Consider the following 6,138-nt stretch of genomic DNA (forward strand, 5'->3'; position numbering starts at 1 on the left):
ACTTTGCAAAGATAAATATTTAATATTTTTATAAATATTTTTTTTAATTTTATATTTACAGAAACAAAACTGTGAATACTAAGAACCAATCTCTCTCTCTCTCACTCTCTCTCTCTCTTCAGGAACATGACACCCCCTGCATGTTAAGTCCATGAGACCATAGGTGTCCCATTGGTCATTTTAGCTCTCAGAAGGGTGCTCGCGAGTGTCCCCTTTTTGGCTGCTATGCGCGCTCGATGCGCACTTCCACCCAGCCTGCACTGAGGCGAGCTCCGCAACAGACTTCTACCCATCAGTCAAAGTGGCATTACGTCACAAAGGTGTGGACTCAGAGGAAGGCAGTGAGAGTTTAGGCTGTGATTTGGGACAGGGCCATTGAACATGTTCATGCACAAATGCGGCAGTCTCTTCCTGCAATTTTTAATAATTAAAGGGATAGTTCACCAAAAAATGAATGAATTGCTCACCCTCATGTCGTTTCAAACCCGTAAGACCTTCGTTCATCTTCGGAACACAAATTAAGATATTTTTGACGGAATCTGAGAGCTGTCTGACCCTGCATAGACAGGAACGCAACTGAAATGTTCCCAAGTCGGATGAACCACTGATGTCACATGGATTATTTTACCGATCTCCTTGCTTGTTTCTGGACTTGGGAACATTTCAGTTGCGTTGCGGTCTATGCAGGGTCAGACAGCTCTCAGATTCCATCAAAAATATCTTAATTTGTGTTCCGAAGATGAACGAAGGTCTTACGGGTTTGAAACGACATTAGGTAATTAATGAAAGAATTTTCATTTTTGGGTGAACTAACCCTTTAAGGTATTGTTCTCCAGTAGGGCTGCACGATAAATCGCATGCGATATTTAACGCGCATCTTGTCAGTAAAGCCATTCTGTAATCAGCGGTAAATCTCCATCACCTGCGGGCTTTCACACGGAGCAGCATTAACTACATAGAGCCATTGTTCACTGACAAGCTGGGCAAAACATGCGCAGAATATGATTGTGGTTTTGCGCAGCTTGTCAGTGAACAACGGCTCTGTGTAGTTAATGCTGCTCCATGTGAAAGCCCACAGGCGATGGAGATTTACGCTGATTAAAGAACTGGCTTTACTGACAAGATGAGCGTTAAATATCGCATGCGATTTATCGTGCAGCCCTATTCTCCAGCATACTAAGGCCTCCCTGTCAGTGAAACTACACTGTCCTTCTAACTGAATAATTTTCTGGAATAGGCAGTAAATCTAGAAAGGACTCAAATCTCAGCCTTCAATGAAAACTTAGTTATATCATACCCATTAGTAGTAACTTCATATACAACTGCGATGACTGTTGTATGCCAAATATATCTTAATTGACTTTCGCTATTGATTTTGTTGATCGCAAAAGCGCAAAGATGACTGTGAGAGCAGGAATTTCTTTGTAAGGAGTGATAAAAGATAGCATTGTGCAATCCCTACCTGTGTGCTACATTTCTTGTAAATCACTTCCAAGGAAAGAAGCTTATATAATTTCATATCTTTCATGTCAATTCATATGAAATGCTTCAGGATTGTAGCTGTTAATACAGCAAATCCTTACTATACGTGAATAATTTAGACAGATGTTCCAGAGGTTTATATCTTATTTTTTTTATCAATTTAAGCATAAGAATTTGTGTCAACTGCCATCTGCTTAATTCATGTGAATCTGGTTTGTTAGCATTCAGCTGCTTTTGAAGCTTCAACTTGTGAAAACACATTAGAAAAAGACCTGTTAGGAAATAGTTTAATTTACCCAAACAGGTTATATTAAATAAAAAGTTTAAGATTTAGGTGTTTTCAGTTCTATTGATTATCCATCAGAAGAACATTCAGAAAAATGATTAATAAGTGTAAAGATCTGTTTCAAGATATAACCATTTCTCTCTCTCCCGTTTCTATTTCTCTCTTCTTCTTCTCTCTCTTTCTCTTTCATGCTGGGAAAAAGAATGACCTTCACACTGCATTCGTCACTTTTGGGTCAAGTTACATTCAGATGACCACCAACATGCAACTTCCAGAGACCCAGAAATATTTTTTTGCTGATGCAAAAAATTCCCAAAGGGCCCAGAAGACTAGTGGCTATCTCTCTTAGGTTTCCACGACCTAAGTGGTTGGTAAGTTTAGGTGTGTGGTGTGGTGCACGTTTCCTCGAAGAAAGAAATACTGAGCACATCCCATCATCGATGTAGATGAAGGAAATAATTTTAATGTGGCTCTCTACATCACCCAGACTCATGATGGAGGCCTATCGTTGTGTGTTCAAGCCTATCGCGACGTTTCGGATTCTGTGATACTTCCTCAGGCGAGCTCTGAACACTAAATGGCTGGAATTCTCTACAGCAGCCATGTATGTACTGTTTTTCTAAGGGGGCGTGTTCCCCCACACACACGAAATCACCAAACATCAAACATATTGTGCTTCGAAATTAAATTTATTGTCAACAAACCGTTGTTTTTATTGTTTTTGCATCCTCAAAAAAATAAATCCAGGACTCGAGTCACCACAGATTATCATCTGATTAATTACAAACCATACCTGCAGTAAAGCAAGGAAAGCAATAATTTTACTTTTAAGCAACGCCAGGAGAGAAAGTGTGTCTTGACCAACGGAATAGTAAGTATTTAGATCAAACTAATTAAATGTTATTTATTCTATAATTGCCTGAAAGATGCAGAAAAGTTTTTTTTAATAAAATAATTTGTAGTAATTGCGTGGTTTTTGTTCAGACTGTGTTAGAGTGTCAGTGTTGTCACACAATCATGAGAATCATTGCAATGATTAATAATATAAAATATATTTTTGAATCATAACTACAGAAACAAAATGGTAAATACCTACTAAGATCTATATCAAGATCTTTCTCTCTCTCTTTCCAGGAGCATGGCACCCCCTGCAGCTCACTGCATCGCTCAGTGTCATGAGACCATCACTTTTGAGTCAAGTCACAAACTGATAATCTCTCCTTGAATAATATAAAATGTTCATTCATGTGGAAAAGAAATGTTGTTTATTTCCATTGAATAAATTATGAACACTGCAATGTGTTTGTGTTCTTTTTTTTACTGTTTAATACTGGCCTTCTAACAGAGAACATTTCTAGAAAAGCCCAAACCTTAGCATATAGTGAAAATTTCATTACATATATCATAATCCAATAGTGCAGCAAGCTATAACAGTTTAACACCAAAGTATGAGACACACAGTGCCAAAAAAAAGGAGGGAGAATTACAGACAATGAAACAAATCATGTTTCAACTTATTTCAGCACAACAAATGCCAACCAGGTCCTGAACAGTAAAAAAAAAAAAAAAAAAATTAGTTATTGGATAACTGTCTATTTTTTGATTACTATATAGCAGGCCAAAAATCTTCAGTGTCTGAGAATTAGGAGTAGGAACGAAGTGGATCTTTTTATTTACAAGAAAAGAAGCTTGTGATTTAATTTCATATCTTTCATATATCGATATCGATTCATATTAAATGCTTCAGTACTGCAATGACAAACGGTTAATTACAGTAAATCCCATCATACAGTATGTGAACAATGTAGGTAGATGTTGAAGAGATTCATATCTTAATTTTATCCATGTAATCATCATTATTTGTTTAATTTTAATTTGTTTTCTTGATTCATGTCAGTCTGTTCTGTAACACATTATAACCCTCTGTACTGTTTAGAAAACAAACTCATTAGTAGTAACCTTGATAATACTTGAGATAGGAATTATTTAATTTATCCAAACAGATTTATATATATTATATTAATAAGTACTTTAAATAAATACTCAATCTGACCTGCGTTGCAGCCTGGTTTTTAACCAAGGTTTTTTTTCTCCATTTCTGTCACCGATGGATGCTTAGTTGGGGACACAATTTCTGACAATATTGTTGACTTGACTGCACAGACACTATTTGAAGAGAACTGAACTGAGCTGGATGATGACATCACTGAATCAACAATGAACCAACTTTAACAGAAAAAATGAAAATATTTCTATTGTCCTTTTGCATTATCAGCACATGTTTTTTTTCTGTTTAACACTGTAAAGCTGCTTTGACACAATTTGTATTGGATAAAGCGCTATATAAATAAAGGTGACTTGACTTGACTTAAAGGGTTAGTTCACCCCAAAATAAAAATTAGGCTGTGTTTTACTCACACCCGATGCATCCTAGGTGTATATGACTTTCTTCTTTCAGACGAATCCAGTCGGAGTTATATTAAAAATGGTCTTTGATCTTTCAAGCTCTGTCGTTGTACTCGGCGGGTGTTGGATTCCTTCTGTCCAAAAGACGCGAAATAAAAAGCACCCTTCCACAAAAAAAGTGTCTCACACGGCTCCGGGGGGTGAACAAAGGCCTCCTGTAGCGAATTGATACGTTTTTGTAAGAAAAATATCCATATTCAAAACGTAATAATCACTTGAATCTAGCTTGCGCTTACTGTTGTAAACAGAGTATGAGGTCAGCTTTGCGCATGCGTTGCTCAGAAGTGATGCACGCGGAGAGATCGAAACAATACAACGGTCACTAATTAGAAGTACAAAATGAAGATTTGTAAAGAAGAATGTCGGAGGATTTCGATATAAGCCAAGAGGAGACTGGTATTTCTTTGCTAAAGTAATGAAACTTTGCTTCTTTTGATCCTGTAAACAAACTTTGTTTTTCACGAGACGCTCCGGCGCATGCGCAACGCCGACCTCATACGTCATGCTCCCAGAACTGCTTCTGTGTACAACTGTTGGCGCAAGCTAGATTCAAGTGATTATTACGTTTTTAATATGGATATTTTTCTTACAAAAACGCATCGATTCGCTACAGGAGGCCTTTGTTCACCCCCCGGAGCCGTGTGAGACAATTTTTTTTGTGGAAGGGTGCTTTTTATTTCACGTCTTTTGGACAGAAGGAATGCAGCCCCCGCTGAGTGCAACGATAGAGCTTGAAAGATCAAAGACAATTTTTTATATAACTCAGACTGGATTCATCTGAAAGAAGAAAGTCATATACACCTAGGATGCATCGGGGGTGAGTAAAACACAGCCTAATTTTCATTTTTGGGTGAACTTACCCTTTAAGATGTCTTCAGTTGCTACTTTTTTATTGTCATTAACTTAAACCATAACCTTAACCCACTCCCCTTTCCAAAATCCTAACCCAACCAAAATCCAATTACCCATGTGCCTGTTCCTTTAAGACTAAAATTGTCTCTAGTCACTTTCTTACCTTTTTTGGACTGAGAGATCTCAAACACACTTTTGTAATCAGTTGACAAAGAAGGATTGCCATATCTAAATTCCAATAGATACATTCATTGCGTTTTGTTGTTGTTATTGTTGTTTTACCATTGAAATTCTTGTTTTTTCCCCATTGAAACTTTCAAAGTACTTTCCTGATCCACCAGATAGAGACAAAGACTCTTTTTTTTAACGGACACATAATTGAACCTTGACCTTCGTACATCTTTCCATTGTAATGATCATGCCAGGCAAATGTAGTAAAATCATCATTTCAGCAGCTTATCTTCATTTGAAACTCAGAAAAACACCATTTCTGAACAAAAATACAAATAAATACAAATATTTTGTTGAAAGTTGAACTTAAGTTATTTGTAGTTGTATCTTTCAATCATCCCTGAGGGCTGCTCTATTTATTTTTGATAAGGTTTTTTTGAATTTTTATCAAGTCAGAATGAAACAGAACACACTTCAGGTTTGACCACTTTGATGTCGCTGTAGGGAAGAGAGTATTTGTGGTAACAGCCACATGTTCAGATGTCAGAAAGGTATGAAGTTTTGAGAGGAGAATAACTGGTCTTTTCTTTTCATTTCCTTCTAAATGTTCCCACAGTAATCCCCAATAAACTGGCTTCATCAGTCTACTATACATGTTCATTATGTTTTTAATAACAGTTTTATTTAACTGAAAGGAAACAGCAAATAAAATGTGATTTAGCATGCATTACCATTTTACACACTTTATTTATTTAATTTAACTACTTTTTTTTTTGTCATAGTAAATTCCAAAAAGAAACAAAAGCACTGCTGGTGTTACTGTGAGTCTGTTCTCATTCATGCTGATGCCATTCTCATTCTCACTTACCTTCCTTACAATG

The 6,138-nt window shown here is 36.7% G+C and overlaps 1 long non-coding RNA gene across 2 annotated transcripts; it reads left to right on the top strand.

Moving 5' to 3' along the window:
- Positions 1-2,048: 2,048 nt before the first annotated feature.
- LOC107575745 (uncharacterized) lies at positions 2,049-3,057 on the top strand. 2 transcript variants are annotated; one of them, XR_001607938.1, is made up of 4 exons: positions 2,049-2,149; positions 2,256-2,372; positions 2,516-2,639; positions 2,903-3,057. It is a non-coding gene; the product is annotated as an uncharacterized lncRNA (long non-coding RNA). The 2 variants fall into 2 exon arrangements; XR_001607937.1 differs by having other exon boundaries at positions 2,049-2,139.
- Positions 3,058-6,138: the final 3,081 nt, after the last annotated feature.

Source organism: Sinocyclocheilus grahami, unplaced genomic scaffold (genome assembly GCF_001515645.1).
Source record: "Sinocyclocheilus grahami isolate Dianchi unplaced genomic scaffold, SAMN03320097.WGS_v1.1 scaffold2853.1, whole genome shotgun sequence".
Lineage (NCBI taxonomy): Eukaryota > Metazoa > Chordata > Actinopteri > Cypriniformes > Cyprinidae > Sinocyclocheilus > Sinocyclocheilus grahami.